Source organism: Urocitellus parryii (assembly GCF_045843805.1).
Source record: "Urocitellus parryii isolate mUroPar1 chromosome 13 unlocalized genomic scaffold, mUroPar1.hap1 SUPER_13_unloc_2, whole genome shotgun sequence".
Taxonomy (NCBI): domain Eukaryota; kingdom Metazoa; phylum Chordata; class Mammalia; order Rodentia; family Sciuridae; genus Urocitellus; species Urocitellus parryii.
Window position 1 is genome coordinate 770,319 of NW_027551770.1, and position 25,389 is coordinate 795,707.

General features: G+C 47.0%; 2 pseudogenes; both read left to right on the plus strand.

Moving 5' to 3' along the window:
- The first annotated feature begins 1,206 nt into the window (after positions 1-1,206).
- Positions 1,207-9,482, plus strand: LOC144251404 (sodium-independent sulfate anion transporter-like; annotated as a pseudogene).
- Positions 9,483-16,600: 7,118 nt separating this feature from the next.
- Positions 16,601-25,389, plus strand: part of LOC144251405 (E3 ubiquitin-protein ligase RNF213-like) — a 105,875-nt pseudogene continuing 97,086 nt past the window's right edge.

Here is a 25,389-nt window from a genome sequence, read left to right on the forward strand (position 1 = left end):
GTGTAGATTTTGCAGGCCAGCTGGATGGAAGCACTGATATTAGAAGCTACACAGTGCTTTTAGTTGTTAATGTCACGTTTGCATGGAAGGATGATTTCATGGAGGATTTTTTGTGCTTTTTAAAATTTAACCTCTCATTTAAGTGAATTAGATATTTTTACAGAATTGGAAAAGTGCATTTTTGGTCAATATAAATTAAACTGAAAGAAATGTACAAGAATTACAAGTGATAGGACAGCAAGCTAACTGGAAAACACAGCATAGTAATTAAAAATTGCTGGAAGTTACTAATAATGGTGCTATGTGGAATCATTCATTTTTCATGATGTATATATCATGAAGCTTTAGCATCCAGAGAAATTCCACAGAATCTCATGGAAGTATTGGAAAATGCAGTAAATGTTGTTAATATTATTAAAGAAAGCTCACTGCATAGCTGACTTCTTGATTATGTTCAGAAATTGAAACTAATCACACCAACTTACTGTATCATACAAAAATTCATTGGTTGTCTCAGGGAAAAATATAACCAGGGTGTAGGAGCTAAGGAATGAGATTCACAGTTTTCTCATTGAAAAAAAAATCTCATTTAGCCAATATTTTTGAAGATGATATTTGAGTAACAAAATTAGCATATTTAACTGATATTTTTGGCATTTTTAATGAACTGAGTTTAAAACTACATGGGAAAAACCATAGTATTTTCCAACATGTTGAATGTACCCAAGCATTCTCAAAGAGATTGTTGTCAAGGCAAGCAAGGCTTAAAAATAATCATCCTAGCTACTACAGGTTCCCAAAGTTTTTATGACATATTGAAGAGAGCATTTATTAATAAAACAATTTGAAGGACATGAAATTAGAAGTATTGTTGTATCTCACTTCTCTATCTCAAACATTTAACCATTTCTCCCTAGAAGAGAAACTTGAGACATTTCCATTTGCTTTTCAAAACCCTGAATCAATGATCAAGTTAAACTTAGTACCTAAAGAAGAAAATGAATTATTGCAGCTTAGTTCTTCATATATGTTGAAGAATGATTATGAGACACTAAGTTTATAAGCATTTGGATTAAGATAGAGGAAGCCTTTCTTTGCTAAATAGAAAGAGGATCCTGCTATCACTACCATTCACAACAGCTTGTTTGTGTGAGGTGGGCTTTTCTATCTGAACCCAGTTAAAATCAAAGGGAGGAGACAGACTGCATGGCACAGCAGGTATGTAGGTAGCATCATCTTCCTGTGCTCCAAACTGGAAAGAGCTGTTGAACAGAAAGCACACTTGTCACGTTAAACCAAATCTTCCCTAGCTTTTGCTTTTGTATTATTTTTAATGTTATTTTGTAATATTTTCCATTGTATTTAAATGTTAGTGGAACACAGTATGTGATAACCTCATTATGTTTCCTTTTATGCTTTAATATTAATAAAATCAATGATTTTATGTTTATTGAACAAGAAAAATACAAACAATAAGAAATTCTAGAGAGGATGTGGAAAAAATGGAATACTTTTTCACAATTGTAGAGATTGTAAATTAGTACAACCATTATGAAAATCAGTATGGGGGATCCTCAAAAGACTAGGCATGGAACCACCATATAGACTCTGCTATACCACTCCTCGGTATTTATCCTAAAGAATTGTAAGTCATCATACTACAGTGATACATGCATAGCATGTTTAGAGTATAGCCAAATTATGCAACCAGCCTACCTGTACTTCAACAGATGAATGGATAAAAAATGTGGTATATATACTCAATGTAGTTTTATTCACCCATAAAGAAAAATGAAATTATGTCATTTGAAGGAAAATGAATGGAACCGTTATGTTAAATGAAATAAACCAAGCTCAGAAGGTCAAAGGTCATTCATGTTTTCTCTCATATGTGGAAGCTGGAGAGAAAAATGGAAAAAGAAGTTTGAAGGCTGGTATTTTATGAAAATTAAAAGGGAATCAGTAACAGAAAGGGACCCAGCAGGTGGGAGAAAGTGGGGAAGGGGGGAAAAGGTTGGGGAGTAGGGATATTGACCAAATTATATTATTATATTTTGTACATGTATGGATATAAGACAACAAATCCCATCATTTTGTACAATTATAATGCACCAATAAAAACGTGGAAAATGAAAAAAATAAATTAATTTAAAAAATTAAAAAGAAAACTCTGTGACCTACTGTAGAGTTACAATTTCTTCAGGTAAAAGAGACTGAGGGATAATCATTAACTAATCAAGCAGCATGTCAATCCAATCCATTCCTATACACATCTCTCTTTGCTCATATAGCTGCTCTGTCTTGTGTTAATCTTTCCCCTCTCCTGATCTTGGGGCTGAGGATGCTGAGGCTTAGGTTTCTACAGAGAACTGTGATAGTACAATTAATTATACACTCATATTGACATTACTTGTGACTCTTGGTAAGCTTTCTACCTATGGGAAAGGTTTTGCTATAACATTTCCTCATTCTGATTTTACTTTATGAAATACCATTTGCTCTATGGGCAGCTAGTGCTTGTGTAATAAGAAAGATCATTATTAAAAAGTCTGAGGGTAGGGCAGAAAAGGGAAGTCAAAGAAAATGACAATTACTATTTTTAAAAAATAAAGGAATTAACTTTGGATACTTGCTGAATATAATCATCTTAAATACTATCAAATTAATATTAAATATTTTTCTCTTGAGCTGTTTCAAAGCATATTATAATTGAGGTTTTATTACAAAATGTACACAAAATAAAAGCCAACAGTGAGTTCTGTCACATAGAGAGAATAAAAGGGGGGCAAATAAAGAAAATGAATTTTATTACTGTGTTGTGCCCTAGGAAGGCTTTGGCAGAGGTGGGAGTGAGTATAGGACACGTCTTCATTCCCAGCAGTTCAGGATTCAAATGTGACATTCAGTTTTGAAACACTGTGCTGACTCCCTGCTGTACTGACTAAAGCAACTTGTGTTCCAGCAAAAGCACTGTGATCATTCAAATTGGGGTTCTGGCTCTTCTTCAGTACATGGTACTTGCTTCTTCTTGATGTTCATTAGTAAAACAAAAGCACTGGACTGAGGCAGAGGAAACCCAAAGCAACCCCCACCCCAGTCACCAACTAGCAGACCTCCTAATTGGTTTTTAAGCTGCTCACACCTGTCACCCAAGAACCGCAGCAGCAGCAGCAGCAGCAGCAGCAGCAGGAAAGAACTAGTATCCCAGAATCTTCCCAATAGGACAAGAGTTCCTGGCTGCAGCCCAGACAGGCTGACAAGGGGAAGTCACAAAGTTCAGGTTGTTGAGGGGGCATGTGTGATTCTTGATCTTAAATGGGCCAACAGTTCCCAGCTGGTATATAGGGAGAGGCTGGCACAGGTCCCACAGGAAGCCAGAGCTGGGAGGGACTGTCCTGTCAGTGACAGAAGAGTTCTGTTCTGGACCGGAAATCATCAGGAGTGAGGGTGGTCAGGGTACTGCCTCTGCCAAGGCCCTTGACATCCAGGCCTCTCACTCTTAAGGATCTGCACCAAGCCATGAGACCTGGAGGGCCTGATGCTAAGTAGCTGGACCAGAGCTGATTGAGAACAAGCCTTGAATCTGCCTTACATCTTGGGTTTTAGAGTCTGGGAGACTGCGGTGGTTGTGAAGGCTCTAGCGAGATAAACATTGGCAGGGCAGCTTGGGGTTAGTATGGGTTGATGCTTGGTTCTTGGTCCCAGTTTGGCTGTGGGACTGGGCTGCCCCAAGTGGTCAGCCAGTGCCACCTGGGGGAGACAGCTTATTCCTCACTTTGGAGGATCATTGCAGCAGAGCAAAGGAGGGGTTGAGAGGACCTTAGTGGAGCCCTGAGGATGGTGGCAGCTGTATCCTACAGGCACTGCCTCCCTTAGTTACACTTCTGCTGGAGGTGATTGAGCCCCATGGCAAGCTGGGGCCAGAATTATACTCTAAAGCTATAACTAGGGCAGGGGCTGGCTTAGGGGTAGGGTGCTCACCTGGCATGGGCGAGGCCCTGGGTTCTATCCCTAGTTCCTCTCCCTGCAAAAAGCTGGAATCATCCTGGGCAGGAAGACTGTGTCTTGCATTATCTTTCCTAAGGCAAGAGGTCAGATGCAGGCCCAGGTCACTCCTTGCATCTCCCTGGCCTTGCTCTTGTCTTCCATCTCCCCCTCCTGCAAGCCTCCTTTTCTCCACACCAGATCTGCAGGGCTACCTCGTCTCCTCCCACTTGGAGGAGTCATCTGCAGCTTTGGGTGGTGAGTGACCATTCTTTCCTTCTCTGCTCCTTCTGGAAGGGCCCAGACCAAGGACCTCTTTTCCGCAGCTGGGTACTTTGCCGACATTGGACCCTTTCTCATTCTCCCTGTCACAGTCTACCTGGCCTCCTGACTACCCCCAAGTCAGTTGTGATTGCATCTGCAGCATAGTGGGGGTGGGGGCTCATGCCTGCTCCTTAGAGTGGCATCTGAGCTCCCTGCACTGTGCTTAGTACTAGAACATTCCCAGCATATGCAGGTGCTCCGAGCATGGTGGTGCCTAAATTAATTCCCCAAAGTGGAGGCAGGAGGACTGAGGCTTTGCCCTGACAAGTTGGCCTTGGGGCCAAGCCCAGACCCCACAGGCTGTCCTTAGTAGTGGCCAAGCAGAGGGAAGCAGTGCCCAGACAGTGCCAGATGGGGGTGGAAGACAAAGCAGGGGACCCCCAAGGGCACTCAGGCTTTCTGACATATCCTTGATAAAGGAAGCAGGTGGTTTGAGTGCATCTCTCCATGAACCTCAGTGGTCTCACCTCCTCCCCCAGCCCAGATACCCCAGGAAAATCAGCTGCAGCCTGCAGTCAGAGGTCTCCCCTTTCTCTCCAGAGCTTCTAGGGATTAACAGATCTCTCTGTTGACTTGCTAGACAGCCATTAATACCCAGTTGGGAGTGTGCACCCCAGCAGGGAGGCTGGTGACTAGTGAGCCCCTCATATTTCCCTGTGTCCCTGAAGTGTGTGGGGGCAGGCAGCCCACAGTTGAAGTGCATGGCTGTGTCTCCCTGGGGCCTTGCAGATGCAGGGTGTCAGAGCTTGTTCCCCACCCTCCCGGGGGAGTCTGTGTGGCCTTCTAGGCTGAACCCTGGCCCCTCCACACAGGTGTGCTGGTGCTGCTGTCACTGGACTACCTGACCTCGCTCTTCTACTGTATCCCCAAGGCTGTGCTGGCCACCATTATCATCATGGCTGTGAACCCGCTGTATGACACCAAGATCTTTGGGACACTTTGGTATGTTAAGAGTATGTATATGGATCGGGCAACAGTGCCCACACCTGTCACCTGGGAGGCTCAGACAGGAGGATGGCTAGTAGGAGAGCAGCTGGGCAACTTTAGCAGGATCCTCTGTTAAAATACAAAGGGCTGGGGTGTGGCTTAGTGTGAGAGCCCTTGCCTAGCCTATATGAGGCCATGCAGTGCAGTCTCCAGTGCTAAAAATATGTATATTTTTTACAAAAGGAGAGAACACTGTAGCACTGTGTCTGCAAACACTGAGGGCATGCTTAACCACATTCATCCCCACAAATTTGTTCTATTTTGCTTACTGAAGTGTAAGAACTTATGCAGTTTGTGTGGCTTCCTTCCCATGACCCCAGTGAGTCACCAAATGAAATGAGTGGTTATTTTATCCATGGGCTTCCATGCACATTTCATATTTAGAGTAGCTTTGGAATACATTGTCATGCCTGTATGCAATATAAGGTTCTCTTGAGGGAAACTGAGGCTTGTGGGGGTGAAACATTTCTGAGTCACATATGTTGGGGGGACTTTATGGCTGCACTTTGACCTCAGAATACCTCCTCAGCAAAGGAAACCTATGAGTCTGGGGGTTTGTGGTACCCACACACCTCTATCCTGAGCCTTTTGATAGCTCCAATGCTCTCCTCCCTCTGAGGTCCCTTGAGGGAAGGCCCAGGCATGTCCTGCCTGAACCTCAGGCACAAGAAGGTCTTCCTCTCTCCAAGGCAAATGTACCAGGTGTGGCCTGTGGCTGCTACCCGTGAGGCTCCAGAAACGGGAGCCCTTGGGGCTGCTTTGGATCCATGACCACCACTGCTTCATGTGTGAGGACCAGAAGGCTGTCCTGCTGACTGCAGGGTGCATTAGGCTCAGGTGGTAGTGGGAAGCCAGAGAGAAGAGGCGCCTCTCAGCAGACTTTTCTCCCAGGGCTGGACCTGCTACCTCTCTGCATTAGGTTCCTGCTGTGTTTCTGGTAGGACCAGTACAGCAGGCTGGATGGGATTCTGGTGTCCGTGCTCATCCTCCTGCACTCCATAGCCAGGCCCAAGACCCAGGTGTAGATCAGGGGTGAGCATTCAATGGTGGGACTCCTTGGCCTTGCTGTCCTGGTGTTTGAGTTCATGGGTGATTTCAGTCTCTGCTGAATATGATGTCCTTTGGTCATGCACTATAGCAGTCTCCACAGTGCCTGGCCTCCTGCCAGTGCCCCCTTCTGTTCCTCCAGCACCCTGGGCTCAACATGGGCTTCCTGCTTGGGACAAGCAAGGCCTGACAGAGGCTGTGTCCAACCTGCCTCCAGGACTCAATCTTTTCCCTCTGCCTTCCAAGGTGTCAGAGGAGCCGGTCCTTTTCTTGCAGCCAATCAGTGGCCTGCACTTCTCTGTCATTGAGGCCCTGTGGGAGATGATACTGAACCAGGTCTTGGAAGGTATGTGGCTGGGCTGAGGTCACTGTGAGTTCCCACTGCCCTCTGTTCTCCTGCCCTGGCTATCAGGACCGAAGGACCAGCCCCAGCCATCAGGGAGACACCTGCTTGCACAATTGTGAGGTTGACACACAGATCTGAAGTGGGCACTGGATCCCAGAACACCCTGCTGTCTGCTTCAGCAAGGACCACAGTGCCCCAAGTGTGGCTCCCCCTGCCATGTGGGTCCCGCCACCCTGACATTCTCACTAGGTGTGACAGAGTGGACTGTCCCCCAGGATCCCCATAGCTCTGAGCGGTCCTGGAGTGCACACATCTACAGCATCGACTACACCATGGTGCTAGGGCTTGGTGAACTCCTGGAGGACTTCCACAGGAAGGGTGCTGCTGTGGTCTTTGTGGGTCTACAGGTAGGCATGGCCTGACCCCTTTCCTCTGACCTGGTTCCTGACAGCCTAAACTTCACCTCTGCCTGCCCTCCAGGGGCCACTCCCCTGCTATCAGTACCAATCCATGTCTGCAGCCAGACTATATTTAGCACTGAGGACATCTGGCTCCAGAGCCATGTTCATGGCTCATGGTTGTCACATTCTTGGTGGTTTATGCACAGCACTCCTCCTAGTGGTCTTTAGAGACCATTCATATAGAGATCTCTCCCCTGGAAGCAGATCCCCAAGCAGGCTGCCCTCCTTCCACTTATCTATGTCCTAGCTGTCTACCCTGCGTGTTGGGCAGGTGGGCTTGTGCCCTGGACTGGAGCACATCTGTTCACGGGTGCTCTACTGGCTGCTGACCTAAAGGGGTTTCAGTACTTCTATATCCTCGAGGAGGCAGGTGGGTGCAGAGGACATTCTCCAGTGAGCTGGACAGTCCAGCATGTCCACACTCTTAGGGATCAAGACAGGACAGGACATGATTGGAACAGCCAGAAACTCTGGGAAAGGGGAGGGCCCTAGGGGCATGGGTGGAACCTTGTATCTTCTTTCTCTGCAGATGTTTTAAATATTTGTGTGTGTTTGTGGTAATCTTTAAATACAAAGAAATATCTTAAATGTGTCTCCTTGATTGTGCATCTACCAATCAAGATAACATATCACTCATTCTAGAAAGTCTTCTCAGGCCTTCACCCTTAGAAAGAACCACTGTTATAGCCAGCATGGTGGCACACAGCTATTATCCCAGCAACTCAGAAGGCTAACACAGGAAGAGTGCAAGGTCAAGGCCAGGCTCAGCAACATATAGATCCTGTCTCAAAGTAAAATGTGAAAAAGGGCTGGGAACATGGCTCAGGGGTAGAGCACTTGACTAGTGTGCTTAACACCCTAGATTCCAGCACTGCAAAAAGGAAAAATAAAGATTGTTTTTGTGTCTGAGTTTCTGGGCCCAGTGCATTCTCTGTGAGATTCCTCTGGTTTGTAACTAGAAGCCATTCAAATGCAGAGGACCAAAGGGTAAGAGAACCTGGCACAACTGCAGGAAGCCAGCAGTACCCAGCAGAGAGATGGACTACACAGGAGGATGACCCGCTCAGAGACTCAGGCAGAGCCCATCAGAGCTAGTGATGCTAACCCAGATGGCTGACCCCTTCCTGGCACTAGACCCTAAAGGCCAGCCTTTAATTTCATTGAACAACCTGAGGCACCCTTACTTCTTTTTTCATATTTATTTTTTTCTTTTTACTTATACATGACAGTAGAGTTTATTTGACATATTTATACAAATGACATATGTCTTACACTAATTAAGATCTGAGTCTTGAATTTGTACTTTATATGGAGATTTATTGTGGTGTTTTTATATATGTGTATAGAAAAATAATGTCAGATTCATTTCACTCTCTTTCCTATTCCTGTCCCCATTATGTTCCCTTCATTCTCTGTGGTTGCTGTTTATTTTTTAATGGCTGAATATGTTTATTTTGAGTAAACTGTATGATGCTACATATTTGTACCCCTGAGAGGAAAATGTATATTGTAACAGCTAGCAAAATGAAGAAATCTTGATTTTTATAATATTAAGCAACATACTTAATATCTGTAGATTATTGGATAGCACAATCATATTACCATATGTATCATCAAATTTTATACTTAATAGTATATTTCAAGTGCTCAGAATACCTGAAGGACCTGCCTACTTCTAATTTGAACAGTCCATATTCTTGCATGGTATTTTGGGTTATACCCAGCTGTCCCTGAATGTGATATAAAGTAGAATTTTTGATTCAATTGCAAATAACAAATGTATCAAAAAAAAAGAGATTCTAAAGTTGTACATTCTTATGATAATCCATTCTCAATGAATACTATCATGGGTCTCTTGCATCTTTAGAATAATTTTTGCCTAGCATTCAAAAAATATGGTAAAGACAAGACTAGAACAATGTCAAAATTTTCACAAATTTCTCCATTTTACCCACTCTATTCAAGCCTTTCCTTGCCCTGGATATTAAATCCCGAACCCCTCACATGGTAATCAATTATTCTATCACTGAGAAACCTTCCTAGTACTTGGAAGAAGTACTTCTACTTGTGGCCACAGCTCCTGTTGGGCAGGTATTCCTCCATTGCTACAGATCTTGCTCATTTCTGGGTCACCTTCCTTCTTGTCTCTGTAGGGGAAAGCAGACATGGCTTCACATTTGTGGTCTGTTCATTAGTATTTTGCCATTCTCCATTGTTGCCCTTAACCTTTGGCAAACTCTTTAATTATACTTTTGTGAGGATTTTCACTTCTGTGAAACCATAAATTTTTTTCAGCCCATTGTGGTGTTCCCTCTCTCTTTTTCCTAGAATAAGCTGAAAACTAGGGACATTAATTCTCCTTTAAAGGTCTGGTAAACTCAATTGAGAATACAATAGGATCTGGTCTTTACTTTGTTGGAAAGCTTGTTATTACAGCTTCAATATCATTAGTTTTTAATGGTCGGTATAGGTTTGCCATATGCTCTTGGTTCAACTGTAGTAGGTTTTATATGTCTAAAAATTTGACCATTTTTTCTATATTTTTTTAATTTATTAGAATATAAGTTTTCAAAAAAAGTCCATAATGATCCTTTAGATTTCAGAGATGTTTGTTATGTCCTTTTTCATCTCCAATTTTATTAATCTGAGTCATCTCTTTCTTTTGGTTAGTTAGAATGAGGGTTTATCAGTCATGTTTAACATTTTGAAGAGCCAACTCTTTGTTTCCTTAATCCTTTGTATTTTTTATTTTCTATTTCATCGTTAATTATTTACTTCCTTCTACTGATTTAGAAATAATTTTGTTCCTTTTTTATAGGGCCTTGAAGTGCATTATTAGGTTGTTATTAGAATCTTTCTGAATTTATTTTCTTATTTGTTCTAACTAGGTATACATGACAGCAGAATGCATTTCAATTCATTGTACACAAATGGAGCGCAACTTTTCATTTCTCTGGTTGTATACGATGTAGAGTTACACCATATGTGCAGTCATGTATGTACCTAGGATAATGACATTCATCTCATTCCACCATCTTTTCTGTTCCCATGCCCTCCCTCTTCCCTCCCTTCCCTTTACTCAAAGTTCCTCCATTCTCTTTACACCACCCCCGTTATGGACCAGCATCCACTTATCAGGAACAACATTCAGCCTTTGATTTTTTGGGATTGGCTTACTTTGCTTAGCATGATATTCTCCAACTCCATCCATTTACTGGCAAATGCCATGGTCTTATTCTCTTTTAATGCTGAGTAATATTCCATTTTATGTATATTTTACAGTTTCTTTATCCATTCATCTGTTGAAGGGCATCTAGGTTGGTTCCACAGTTTAGCTATAGTGAATTGAGCTGCTGTGAACATTGACCGCGCCTGTGTCACTATAACATGCTGATTTAAAATCTTTTGGGTGTAGACTGTTGAGAGCCACAGAAGGAGTGGTTGAGAGGTGATTCCAGGGAGCCATTAAGATGATGATAATTAAGTTAAGCTGTGTATAATTGCTGTGACTGGATGATGCTGGATTGGGGCAGGCTGTGTATTCAGTTGTATATAGACCCCTGCTGTCAGGCAATAGGGCAGCTCCTGCTGCCTCTGGCGCCCACTATTTTTGAGTTCTCAGGGAGTTTCCCATTGAGTTCCTGTTGAGTTCTCCCGGGGTTCCCATGGAGTTTGAGGAGCCCGGTGGAGAGCTGAGAGAGTTCCCCGGGAGTGCGCGGGGAGTGCTGGTGGAGTTCAGGCAATAAAGGAGTTCCTGTTTGAGCCTACAAGTGCCTCATGGCGGCTCAGTTATTTTGTGCCCAGCCAGACTGTGACAGTAGACCAAGAACTGGGATAACTGGGTCAAATGGTGGTTCGATTCCAAGTTTCTGAGGAATCTCCATAGTGGTTGCACCAATTTGCAGTCCTACCAGCAATGTATGAGTATAACTTTTTCACCACATTCTCACCTACACTTATTATTGCTTGTATTCTTGATAATTGCCATTTGGATTGGAGTGAGATGAGATCTTGGAGTAGTTTTGGTTTGCATTTCTCAAACTGCTAGAGATGTTGAACACTTGTTCATATATTTGTTAGCCGATTGATGGGGCAGAGAAAAGGCTGTGAGATGACCCCAGAAGAAGAGGGAGCCCATGGGGAGCCCCAGGTATAACTCTGATGTTCTTTAGGACAACTGGAAAAACCTTCTGCCTGTCCCTTGGGCATAGAGCTTTTTAGGAGAGTGGCTTGGCAAGAGCCCACCAAAATGACAGATCAGGTGACAGAGGAAAGAAGAGGGTTTTGCAGCTTGGTGGGAAAGGCATGCTCTACCCAGAACCTGCCTGGACCTACAATGAGCTCTAGCCAGATAGGAGACTCTGAGACATCAGATCTTGATGCAGCATCCATGCTGTGGCTGGGGAGGACACCAAGGTGAACCAAATGACTTCAACTCTGTTTAAAAGTGATTCTGGTTTTTTTTTTTTTTTTTTTTAATTGAAGCAATAGCTTTGGTGTTTTTGTAAAAATCATAAATGCCTATTGTAAAAAATGCAGAAAACCACTTCCCTAGCCTCTTTCCACTCTGATGATCACCCAGAACTTCCTATCCCTGGGATTCATGCATCTGTCAGCATGTGGGCACACTGCTGGCTCCATGTACTCCATTCATGGTGCTCTGTGACCTACATTCTCATACATCATTTGCTATGAATTACTGTGATAATGAATAGTGTCAGGATAAATGGTTTTTAATGTCTGCATTTATATCATAATATTCATAGTGAGCTCTCTGTTCAACTGGAATATGGATTGTTTTACCCTAAAATTCAGTTGTTTTGTTTTATTTTAGGGGGATTTTTTTTTTTTTGGTGGTACCAGGGTTTGAACCCAGAGGCACTGAGCCACACCCCAGCCCTTTATATTGATTTTTTTGAAATTTTCAGGCAGGGTCAGCCTAAGTTACTGAGACTTGGATCCTATTGTGAATTGAGCTGCTGTGATCATTGATGTGGCTGTGTCACCATAGTATGCTGATTTTAAGTCTTTTGTGTCTGTGTAGCCAAGGAGTGGGATAACTGAGGTCAAATGTTCGATTCCAAGTTTCTGATGAATCTCCATACTGCTTTCTCCCAAGCTGCTGGGATGCCAGACTCAGTGTGAATTTTACAGGGTCAGAGCATCTCAGTTTGGACCAGTTGCTCCTGAGGGAAGTTGGTGGCTGCATATATATAATAATATCCATAGTGAGCTCTCTGTTCAACTGGAACATGGATTATGGACAGATTGTTTTACCCTAAAATTCACTTGTTTTGTTTTATTTTAGGAGGGACAGCACAGTGGTGGAGTATTCAAATCCAGGTGCTGTTCCAAGCAGGTGCGTGTGCATGCCTGCACTCTTGCCTTGGGCTGCAAGAGAGTGAGCCTCTGGACAAAGGGGGTATGGGGCCCACCAGGGCTATGCCCGAGACCAGGGTCCCTAGCTTTTCCCCGGACTGGGTTAATTTATCTCTCCAATCCTTACCTGCCACACCTAGGTGATCTTTCCAAGGGCTACTGCCCAGGTTGGAGCAGGTGTGCATTGTGGCAGAGCTGGTAACCTGACCTCCTTCCCCCCATCTTGCCTGGTTTTCCTCTATCTCTGCACCTCAAGAATCACATGTCCATACCTGTACCCTCCATATCCTGGGGCTACACATCCATGGATTCAACGTGACTCCATTCTTCTTTAAAAGAAAGTCCGAGCTGGCTCAGTGGTCCACACCTGTAATCCCAGTGACTCTCAGGGCTGAGGCAGGAGGATCACAAAAGTCTCCCAATTCCAGGACAGCCTGGGCAGCTTAGCAAGACCTTTTCTCAATATAAAAATAAATAAGTAAAAAGAACAGGAGATGTAGTTCAGTGGTAAAGCACCCTGGGATGTGATCCCCAGTGCCAAATGGAAAAGAAAATTAAATAACAACAACAAAAATAAAATAAAGGCCACCAGGAGTGGAACCACAGAGCAGATTGGAATGAGGAATGTACCTTTTTGAATCATGATTTTTGTAGAAAAATCATCGTTATAAAATGTGTCTTATGTGGCTCTGCCCTTTGTAAACTCAGCCAATTCTGCTTCCCTGTTTTAAAAGAATATTAACCCTCTGCATGGATGAAGTTTATCCCATCATGTGAATTTGTGCAGTGCCAGGCAGATGGGTTTTCCAGAAGACTCCTGGCAAAGGCTCATGGAGCTACTGCTTGCCATGATGAATCTGGCCCCATCTGCAGGTGAGTAGGGTTCCTAACTCCATGTGGCTATGAATATGGCCTTACTTGGAAATGGAGTCTTTGCAGATGCAATTAGTTTTTTTAAAAAATTTTGTTTTAATTGTAGTTGGAGATAATACCTTTATTTTATTTTTATGTGAAGCTGAGGATAGAACCCAATGCCCTTCCCATAATAAGCGAGTGCTCTACTGCTGATCCACAACCCCAACCCCAGATGTAATTAATTTAATTCTGATTATATTGTAGTGGTCCAGGATAGGCCCTAAGTTTAATATGAGCAGTGTCCTTGTAAGAAGAGACAGAAGCTCAGACATACAAGAAGATACCCACTGTTGATGCAGACAGATCAGGGTGTAAAATATAAGCCCAGCACACTCAGGATACAGCTCAGACATCCAGGGCTCTGCCCTGCTTTAAGGTCATTGACCATTGGGGGGATGGCAGGAGGTGTGGAGTAGAGTCTGGCTGCTGTAGCCAAGAAGGAGACAGGAGCCAGGAGGGTCATGGGTCATATCAGGGGCACACACCTTATGTGCATGCAGGCATGTATAATTATTTTTAAAATAATAATAATTATTATTCTTTTTTGGTACCAGGAATTGAACCCAGGGATGCTCTACTACTGAGCCATATCCCCAACCCCCAGTCCTTTTTACTTTTTATTTTCAGAAGGGATCTTACTAAGTTGCTTAGGACCTTGCTAAATTGCTGAGGCTCGCTTTGAACTTGTGATCCTCCTGCCTCAGCCTCCCCAGCTGCTGGGATTACCACTGTGCCTGGCTTCTTTTTCAATAGATGGTCTCTATATTGCCCCAGCTGGCCTTGAACTCCTAGCCTCAAACTGTACCCCGGCCTCAGCTTCCTGTGCCTGACTCAATAGCTGTAGAATTTTGATGGAGGTGAAATCACATTTTATAAAATTGCCTCCCCCCTTTTCTGTGGCGCAGGGGATGGAACCAGGGCCTCCTATGTGCCAGGCAAGTGCTCTACCATTAGCTCATCTAGCCCCCTTAGTAGCTGGGATTATCAGCATGCACCATTGTGTATGGCTTAAAATTAATCCTTTTAAGTGACAGTCCAGGTACCTTCAGCTCACAATGTTGCCCAGCCACCCACTCTGTCTAGTTCTGAGCCATTTTCATTACACCAAAATAGAGCTCTATCACCATTATACAGCTACCTCAGATTCCGGCCTCTCCCAGGCACCCACAGTTCTAGCAAATGCACAGCCCAGATATATCAGCTCAGCTGCACCCCAGCCTTCTACCCTGTTTTCTACATTCAGGCAGCAGTGAGGGTAAATTAGTGCATTTCAAAGTTTTCAACAAATGACCCTGAAGGGGAAATGCTTTTTTAATACTAGATGAATCAAATCAGGTTATGCTGTCGACAGCCCAGCTGGGTCAGGGCAGTGGGACAGGTGGCCAAGACCCCAGGGCAGACACCCAAAGTTGGGCATTGAGACAGGTTTCCTAAGAAGTGCTACAGAAGGTCCCATGGAGAACAGGGGAGGGGTGGGATTTTGTGTTTCTCCAGGGAATAGTGTTCTGTCCCCACAGTGCCTTTCCCTCTCCAGTGTGCTCTGATCTGCACTAGTTTCCCCAGGGAGGGGCTGTGGGGGTTACCAGCAGATCAGCTTAGCTAGCTTTGTCCCACCCAAAGTACCCAGAGAACTTGGTGAGCACACACAAAAGAACTTGGTGAGCACACACAAAAGTAGCTTTCTACAGGTAACACTAACTTGCCCTGATTCCCAGCAAGTGTGAGAGAATGCCAGTGTCCATGGGACAATGTGTACTGTGGACATTCTGGCCCAGCTATGCTCTCTAATTAATGCCTTGACATGGCTAGATTCTTGTGAACAGAGAGGGAGACTTAAGGGACACAGTGTTTCATTGTCCTCTTTTTCCAGGGATGACAGGTCAAAGAAATCCAGCCTTGCTAAGGAGGGATGCCTTCCAGGAACTCCACAGAGGGAGTACACCTCCCTGTTGTTTCAAGGATGTCACAGAATTGGAGGGGGTAGCAGGGATGAGCCAATTCAAAATGCTACAGAAGTCACTATCCTTACAAAGCCCCACCATTTTTCTTAAATAAATGCTCCCAGATTGCTGTCTCCACTGGTTAATTTCCAGAATTCTTATGAAACTTTCAGTATTATTCTTTGTGGCCCTGAAGGACTGTAGAGATAAGAGCAAGCTAAGATTTTAAGAGGGAGCGTTGAAGGGAAACATTTAGCATAGAGAGGGAATCTGGAGGAAGGAGCATGGGAAGGAGTGGGAAGATACTAGAGATGAAGTTGGCCAAATTATGTTTCCCTGTAGGTACAGATACACCCCTATGATACTCATCATCCTGTATAATTAACACACACCAATAAAATGTAGTGGTTTTTTTCCTAATTTCCAGAATTCTTAAAAAGCTGATTGGGCCTTTTTTTTTTTTGCAAGTTTTCTCATTGGTTTTGTTGAGGTGAGAATTCTCAGCAGCCCCCACTTGAATTTCTCTGATGTCTCTGAAGTTCACATTTAAGAAATAAATGAATTAGCATCATAAATTCCCTGTGAAGGAGGACAGTGACCCACTAGCTGGCCATGCAATTCTGTTAGGGGATGGCAACCAACACTAAAAGAATATGACTCATCCTGGGCACAGGGGCCACACCTATAATCCCTGCCACTCTGGAGGCTGAGATGGGAGGATCCCAAGGCTCTCCTGGCCCTCGGTGGGTGTGAGGAGGATTCAGGGACCCCAAGCCCTTGGAAATCAGGATCAGAGCTTCCTCCATTACCTGTCAGGCGCAAAGCGGCAGGGGACGCCTCCCAGGGGGAAGGAGCGGTGATCTGGGAGGGTGACAGGTCCTCTGGGGGTATCACGTGGTGGGGAATTCCCGGCCACATCCCTACGTACCCAGCAGTGGCTAGGAGGCTGGCTGAGAGGAGGCGCCTCGCGGCACGTGACCTATGGATGAAAAGAGCGCGGGACCGCGGCTAGGCGCTTTGCGCTGTAGGTGCCAGCGGGTAGGTGACGGGATCTCGCTTGGCAGGATTCAGACATGGGGGGCTGCGGGTCTTGTGGGTGCCAAGGGTCCCTCTGGCAAGGATACACTCCTTGGATACCGGATTCCATTGCGTAGGGTGCGGGGATGCGGAATATAGGTCTCCTGGGCGCCAGAGACCTCTAGAGAAGGTGATGCGGGATGCAGGTGCGGGTTATGAGTCTCGCTGGGCTGGGTGCTGTCCAGTGGGTAGTTAAGGTCCCACGGGTCGGGGTGCAAGGCCGGGTGGTGAGGAGGCCCTGGGGCAGTGTTGCGTCCTTAAGCGCAGGCCGCCTCTTCCTGCTGGTTCAAAGTTTCGGTTTCGAAGGGATGCGGTTCAGCGCTGTCTCCACCCCAGCTCTCCGGCTGCAGGCCTTTCCTGGGTATGGTGCGACATCCCTGGAGGACAGTCCACCTACCTGTGTCCCGCTCCAGCCCGGGGGTCGCGCAGGAGCCCCCAGACAGCACAGCTGGGGTGAAAAGGCTGCAGCTAGAGCGCTTAGCGCAGCGGGACGGGGGATCTGAGACCTGAGGCTCCGCCTCTGTAACCGCTGTAGTAACTTTTAGGAGAAAGGCTCGCTTTCCAAGCAGCTTTGCAGGCTGCCTAGGGGTCTTCTGTGTTAGGCCAAGGTTCTTCCATAGCTGAAGGTCCACCTGAGTTCCCTGCCCACCTCCCCCAAGTTCTCAGTGATTGTCTGGAAAGCTGGCCTGGCCTCAGTCTGAGCTGCAGTCTTAGCCTCCCTGGGTGGTGGCCCAGACAGAAGGGGGCTTCTGGATGGAAGGGGATCCAGGGCAGAGTGGGACTTGGGATTGGGCAATGACCATGAGCAGCCACAGGAGTCAGACTGCTGCTGGATTTCCATTGGCCAGGGGAACTTTCTGGCTACAGCAATCTCACTTTCTCACAAAATGAAACTTAAATGGGACTGTGGTCACATGACAGGAGGCACAGTTTATAGCTGCTGCCTTGGGAACTCTTGCTTCTCTTTCAGACCTCCAGGGCTACAGGATCCCCCAGCCAGAGACAGCACATCTCCTGCCAGGAGGCCTCCAAGTTCTGTAGCCAGTGTGAAGAGAGGCTGCCTCCTACAGCCCCAGGACCAGGCAAATCCCAAGAGGCACTGGGGTAAGTGGAGAGTGTGGGCATCTGTGCCTTCCAGGCAGATGGGAGCAGGGCCAGCTTGCAGCCTCAGGGAGGCCTGGCCCCTCCCCCCACAGAACTCTTCCCAGGGGGCACTTTCCTCAAGTAGTTTTGTGAGTTCTTTACTGGAGTCATCATCTGTCCTGCTTAAAGTTTCCCATCTCTTTTCTTTGAGGGAACTGGAGTTTAGTCCCCTTTGGGGATGAAAAGCCTCTGGCTGAGCTGAAGGGCCCTGGATATTCCAGAAGATATCTTGGGAGGTTTCTGAGGCTGCTGGAGGGGGAGGGCTCTGTGGGTTTGCAATACCCTGGGAGGGTCCCCACAGCCTGCCCAGGCTGTCGGTGGAGGGACAGGAGGGCACCAGCTGTCAGATGGGTCTTCCTTGCTGAAGACAGGGATAGAGAAACTACCTCCCCTGCTCTTGTCCCACTGCCCCAGAGCCTAAGTGGCACAGCACTCCCAGAGGGCAGCACAGCACTCCCAGAGGGCAGCACTGCACTCCCAGAGGACAGCACTGCTCTCCCCCAGCCCCAAGGACACCCAGAGCACCCTTTGAATCTGCAACCTGTGCATAGCAGGGAGGGCCTGGGAGAGGACCACACATGTGCTCTGGAGATGTGCCACACACACCTGTGCTTGAGTGGGAACAAAGTCCTTATTTCAACTTGCTGCTTGCCCACAGCTGACCCTTAGTCCGTTGAGCAGGTGTCATGGGTGTGAGTGGGTATGAGTGGGTTCTCCCCCTGCTCTGCCTGGGCACGCTCTCATTTTCAGGTGCTTTCTTTGGGCCACAGGAGGTGTGAGGTGGTAGCTGCTTTCTTTGGTTGATTTTTGCTTCCTTGGTGTTTTGTCTCTGGCTCTTTGGGGAGGGGCTTTGAATTACTGTGAGATTTGGAGTCCATCTTTTCTTCTGGAACCTAGCTGGGCCTTGCACCTTGGGCCTAGGGCAGATGCACCTGGTGATCCTGAGTGGCTGTAGATTCCTTGCCTTGTGAAGATAGAGCTGTGGAATGGTGAAGCCTGCCAGGGTTCCCCACCCCTGGGTATCAGGAAGAACATCCGCCAGCTGGGGCCTTGGGTGGGGGAGGGTTTGCAGTCCCAGAGATTTTTAAAAAGCCAAGCTGCTAACTGTGATGTTCCCAGCATGGTGCTAAACATGACATTATTATAAATCCCTGTCCTACAGATGCTGAGAGTGAAGCACAGAGAGTTTAAGTAACTTGTCACAGCCACACAGCTAGTAACAGGAAGAGATAGGACTTGAACCCTCTGGAGCCCACATGCAGGTTGAACTGTGTTTGAGGTCTTGCTGGTCCTGGATTGAGGGAGAAAAGGGGTGCTGGTCTGAGTGATAAACAGTGCCAGCCTGTCTTCATAGGCTTGCTGTGGGGTTGGCATTAAAATCAATGATGCGACAAGACAGGGGGTTCCCTGACCATGGCCAGAAAAGGGCCAAAGGGGCAGGCACAGCACCCTGAGGGGCTTCATTTAGTCCCCATCCCTTTGGGAAGAGGCAATCCACCTTCATCCTGCTGCAGAGCCTCCCTGAAAGGCCACTGCCCTCTGCCCCTTTTTATTTTTGGCAAGGGCCTGGGATGGGCCCAGAACCACTTGCCAGCAGAACCAGAACAAAGAGGGATCTTCCTGAGAACAGGGACATGGGGCCTTTTTATCAAATGCCCCTGATTCTTCTCATACTGGAATCCTACTGTGGCAGGAATCAGAGAAGAAGCAGCAAAGGGCAAATCTCTAGCCATGTCCCTGAGCCTTCAAAGGGGAGAAGTTATATTCCTAGGGGTAGTTATTTACATTCCAAAAGGCAAAAGATAGGGGTCTATTCTATTAATCAGGTTTCCTGGAGATAACTGACTAGAAAGGGCAGGAACCCTCCCTTTTCTAGGCACTACTTCTCATGGCAGTGTTTTTATAGTTTATTTTATATCCAGGCCTGGGTTTGTCATCCATTACACTACCAGGGGCTGCCTTCCAGGGGGTGCCCATCCCTGCAGGTAGGGAGAGAGGGCGGAGTGGCCTGGCACCTCCCCTAAGCCAGAGCCTGGCAGGGGTGCCAGCCCTGGCTTCATCACACCTGGGATTAACTGTTTACAGGAATTGAAGCTGAAACAGGAACTGGGGACTTGGCTCTGCAGCAGAGGGAGGCCACTCCTCTCAGTCACTCGGAGGTTCTCCAGGTGATTTCACCTGCTGGTAGGAATCCCAGGCCCCGGTGTGTTCTGCCAGGTACCCAGGCCTAGAGGTCCCTTGGATGAAGGCATGGGGGGAAACCTGGGGTCTCTGCACAGGCAGGGGGTGGGGGTGGGGTGAGGGCTTTGAGAGGTGTGGGCCACCCTTTCCTGCCCAGGTACCCAGGGACCCAGTTGGAACTCCTTCCCCAATGCTGGGAGGTTCCTGGAGGAGGCGTGACGGTCCAGGCAGCGTGTTTCTTTTTTATTCTGTGTTTTCCTGGAGGATGTATGTTTCTATGATGGAGGAAGTAAGTTCAGAGTCACCAGAACATCAAGGCTCCTGGGAGGTGGGGAGTGTGCTGCTTAGAGCCAGGATGGTGAACACCACTTGGGAGGGAAGCAGCCTTAACTCTGAGGCCCAGGGTGGGTGCGGTTCAGTCCAGTCCCTGGCATGAGTGGGTAAGACCCCATCTAACAAGAATGAAGTCCAAATAGCAAGGTCCCTTCTGCTTGAGGCCTCCCAGGGGACTCCACTGGAGGCCCAGCCTGGGAGGGAGTGGATGTTCACCAGGTGAGGAAGAGGCCTGGGCTGTGGCATCTGGTGTCTCAGTTTTGCGCCCCTCTGCCCCCAGCACCTGCCACACAATGGGCTGGCAAAGCCTGCTGTGCTATGCTCTGGTGTGTTTGCTTTTGAGTTGTCACAGAATTATCATAACATACATTTGGCATTTGATCTCTTGAAGTGGAGCATTTCAGGGGCCTTTGGAGCTTGCCTAGTGTCAGTGAGCTGGTGTGAGCTTTTACACACTTTCTAGTCTTGGGGATTGAACCAGGGGTGTTTAACCATTGAGCCACATCCCCAGCCCTTTTTATTTTTTTATTTTGAGATGGGTCCTCATTGCTGAGGCTGGCTTTGAACCTGTGATCCTCCTGCTTCAGCCTCCTATGTTACTAGGATTACAAGTTTTTGCCACTGTGTCCAGCTCTTCCTCATATTTCTAAGGAAATTGGTGTGCTGAACAGATGGAATGCTCTGACCTGGCAGGGTCTGAAGCTGTGGGCAGCCTGGCCTGGCTATGCCCAGCCACCTGCAGCTGCTGGGCTGCTTCCCTAGACAGATTCCTGCTCCTGGCCAGTCTGTCTAGAGAACATGTTCCTGCACCCCAGTATTGAATGCTTACCAGGGCAACCTCTGCTAGCCCCCAGCCTCTCTAGCTGCCTTGGCTGCAGTGTGCCTGAGGTTTCATCTCCTCTTCCACCCTCCCCTCCCCAGTGCTGGGGGTGCTTCATTTTGTTCATAGTCCAGTGGGGTGGGCAGAAGTGGCACCTGTGGATCCAATTATAATCTCCATTAACAGGGAAGCCAGATGTGTTTTGGAAATCAGATGGACACTTTTATTTGTTCTTGTTGGACTGCCTGTTGAGATTTACAGTCCCTGGGGATGTTTGTGTTGCAGAACACAGGAAGCCAGGACCTGGCTTGAAAGTTTGGGTATGCCTAGGGTCTTGCTCCTTTCTCTGGTCCTGGAAACCCAACCCTTTTGCACATTACAGCTATTTCCTCAGGCTGCAGGTGAAACTCATGTTGGTCAAGGTCCAACATCCAGCTCATCATCGTGGCCCCTCCAGGAGAGGGTGGGTGTATCCAACTCCAGTAGGAGCCCTGGAGCTCCTGACTCTGTCCCTGGGGCCAGAGAAAATGCCAGGTTCTGACTGGATGACGTTGCCCATCCAGCTGGTATAATGGGAGAGAGGCCCGTCAGAATCCTGGGTTTATTGTTAAGTGTTAGCTGTGAAAGGAAAGTGGTCTGGGAGTAGGGTATGTGGCAGAAAATTTTCCAACTTTTTGGTGATGTGTTGTGTGGGGAAGTTAGAAGTCTTGGTATAGGGTCTGAGTCCTGCATGTGGGTGGTGTTGAGTTTGAGTTCTCCACAGGGACTCGGCATAGGGTCTGAGTCCTGCAGGAGGACTTGGTATAGGGTCTGAGACCTGCACTTGGGCCTCCTTTAGTGTGTGTAACTGAGGGTCTTCTTCCTCCAGCACTCTGGGCCTAAGGTCTTCATAGAATGTGTAGGGAGGAGATGCAGTGGTAAAAGAGCTGGGAGAGGAAAGAGAGCAGGGGTTAGGGGAGGGAACACCTGGAGCCCAGCAGACCTGGGCCTTGGGCAGTCAGCTCAGAGAAGGTTCCAGGCACAGGCTTGAAATGGCACCATGTCATCAAGACCCAGGTTTGACAAGAGAGAGTCTTCGAAGGATTAAATTTGGGCTCAGGTATACAATCTTGAGTGGCTGTGTGTGCACTCGGTGGGTGACATAACTGGTCAGGTGAGGTTCTCCATAGACAAGAGGGTAGATGGATGGGGTAGTGCTAGGCTAAGGGAGGCAGGCCTCCACTGGGAGGTACCTGATCTGAGGCTTCCTGCCCCTGAGGAAGGGGGAGTTTTCTTGTAGGAAGGAAAGGGCAGATTCTGTTTTAGAGCTGCAGAGCTGGAGTATTGTGGACATTGGCCCTGCCCTGACTCTTTCTTTTCTTTTCCTCTCCATTTCTCCTGCACCACCCCTTTCTCTTTCTTCCTTGATAATAGTGATTGAACCCAGAGGTGTTCTATTACTGAGCCACATCCCTAGCCCTTTTTATTTTTATGTTGCGACAGGGCTTTACTAAGTTGCTGAGGTTGGCCTCATACTTGGAATCCTCCTGCCTCAGCCTCCCCAGTTGCTGGGTTACATGCACCTGCCACCCCAGGCTCTTTCTGTCTGATTCGCTCTTTGCAGCTGGGGCTGAATCCTTGGCCACATCCTGCCTGGCTGGTAGCAGAAACCACACCAGGGCCTTGGGGGAGGATAGGGCTGATCTTGCAGGGGTTGTCCCAGTGTGGCCTTCTGGTGCTCCCTGCCTTTTCCATGATTTGACCTGTCCTTCACCTGCCTGTGTAGATTCTGAGAACAATAACTCCTTGGTGGCCTAATCCCTGAAGGAAGAGATGGAATGCAGGGAAGTGCTGAAGGAAGATGGGGACCTGTGCTTGTCCCCAGGCTCCAGTGATTGGCAGGAAAATGCAGCTGAGCCCAGTTCCGATGAAGGGTCCTGGACCATCCAAAGAGTGAGTGAGCCATGCTGCCTCCACCCATCCCTGCCCCTGCTCTGTTTCCCTGGTGGCTAAGCTGGGCTGTCTGAGCCACCCTCACTGCCTCCATGTGTCCCCTGCTGCCCGACTTTTTCCCTGCAAACTTACTGCACTGCAGTCCAGCTGGCCCTAGAAGTGCTACCACATGGGCAGTGGCCTGGCTGCCCCAGTGTCTGGTCCATCCCCACAGGAGTCTACGGGCTTCAGGCCCTGGGTCTCCACCTCCCTTTCCCAGCCCTGGACCAAATATGTGGGTATCTCAGGAGCTGTGGCTGGGCTATGTGTGGGTCCCACTACCCTCTGGGTCTACGTGTTGAGGTATGGGCTGGGTACACCTCTACTGTGTTGCAGGGCCTGTGTTTGGGTGCTCCCTGGTTGGCAGGTGCTCTTCCTCAGAGTGGGGTCCCATTGGCCTCTGGGAGTTGTCAGGCACTGGGGAATTATTGTTTGGTAAAGGAACCCACTGGAGCCCCAGGAAGCTTCTGAGAGGGATCTCCCTGCAGGTGTTCAGGAGCACTAGGTGTGCTCCATGACTCAGCTCCAGCTCACAGACACCCAGAGTGGGGCACCTGCTCCCAGGCTTCCTCCTGGGCATGGGGGGGATTGGGGCTTTCTGTTCCTGGGCTGGGTCTGGTTTGTGAGGTTCCTTGCAGAGGGTGCTCTGTGGTTCGGAGTGTGGCAGTGACACACTGGGATGCAATATATGTGATGCCTGCAGGGGAAGGTATATGTGTGTAGTGTCTGGTGTATGTAGTGTGTGTGAGGTGAGTGTTGATTTGTGCATGTGTGTCAGGGTGCAAGGTCTGTGTGTGAGGAAAGAGGTGTGTGTGTGTGGTGTATGGTTGTGTCCTTTCCCTGGAGTCACCTCTTCCTCAGCAGGGAAGGCCACCCAAACCTGGATCTTGAGGGATACTGAAGGCTTGGCTGAAACCTCCAGTGGGAGTCACCGCAGAGACACTTAGGGCATGGCAATTAAAAATGTTGCATTGCGCAGCTGGACAAGGTTCTTTTTAAACATTCATAGAGTAAGTGAAGAATCTTTGTGGAAGAAAAAAATGAGTAATAGCCAGAAACCATAGCTGTGCTCAGTGGTACATGCCTGTAATCTCAGTGACCAGGAGGCCCAGGCAGGAGGATCCAAAGTTCAAGGCCAGCCTCAGCTGCTTAGTAAGACCCTGTCACAAAAAAAAAAAAAAAAAGAAGATGAAAAAAAGATAACGATTGAGGACAAGAGCCCTGTGTCCAATCTCAACTTCATACCTTAAGAAACTAGGAAAAGGTGAGGAAACTAAACCCAAAGACAAAGAAGGAAGGAAATACTAAATATTAGAGCAGAGATTTTTTGAAAAGGAGAGAATAGAAGAGCAACAGAGAAAAAACAATGAATCAAAAGGTTGAGTCTTTCAAAAGACCAACAAGATCCATAAACTTTTAGATTAATTAAAAAAAAGGAGATAATATGTAAAGAACTCAGAAGGTCAAGGGTCCTGTATTTTATCTCTTATATGGAAGCTATAGAACAAAAAGGGAAAGGAAAGTGGGGGCAGACCTCATGACAATCAAAGGGAGACCAGTGGAAGAAAAGAAGGTGCAGGTGGGAGGTGGGGAGGGAGGGGAACTGCTGGGGAGGAATCCAGGCAAAATGGTATTGTTACATTGTGTATTGCATGCACCAATATGCAACAACAAACACCATCAATGTGTGCAATTGCAAAACACCAATGAGCAAAGATTCCAGACTGGGGTAGAGCCCTTGCCTAGCACATGGGTTCCATCCTCAACACCACATGAAAATAAATAAACAAACAAACAAATAAAGCATATATTTTTAAAAGGTGTGAAAGAAACTAAAGTAGAAATGAAGGTGAAGACATTACTGATGACTTTATAGAAATAAAACTCAATTTGAGGGAATATCATAGAGTTGGCATTTGGTCACCAAATGTTTAACAAAACTTACTTAATTGTGGCATCGAAAGCACTAGAAACAAAAGGAAAAAGTAGAAAAATTGGATTTCATCAAAATTTAAACTTTTTTCATTTAGAGGAGGAGAAGAAAAACTGAAAAGGCAGCCAATGGAATGGAGAGGTATTTGTAAATCATGTATCAGATAAGGGTTTAGTATCCATGATATATAAAGAACTCATGACTCAACAACAAAAAGACAGTCCAACTTAATTCTGGACAAAAGATTTGCCTGAAGCAGCCTGCCTTCCCCTCCCTTCTTTCTTTATACTGGGAATTGAATCCAGGGCCTCCTGCATGCTAGACCAACACTACCTCTGAACAGCATCCCAGTCCTTATTTTATTTGTAGATGGTCTCACTAAATCACCCAGGATGGCCTTGAACTTGAGATCCTCTTGCCTCAGCCTCTGGAGCAGCTGCAATAACAATTATGCACTGCCACAGCTGGGTTGCAAAAGCTTTTCTCCAAAGAAAATATACAAGAGGCCAAGAAGCCTGTGAAAGGCATCAGCACCCATTGGTGGTTAA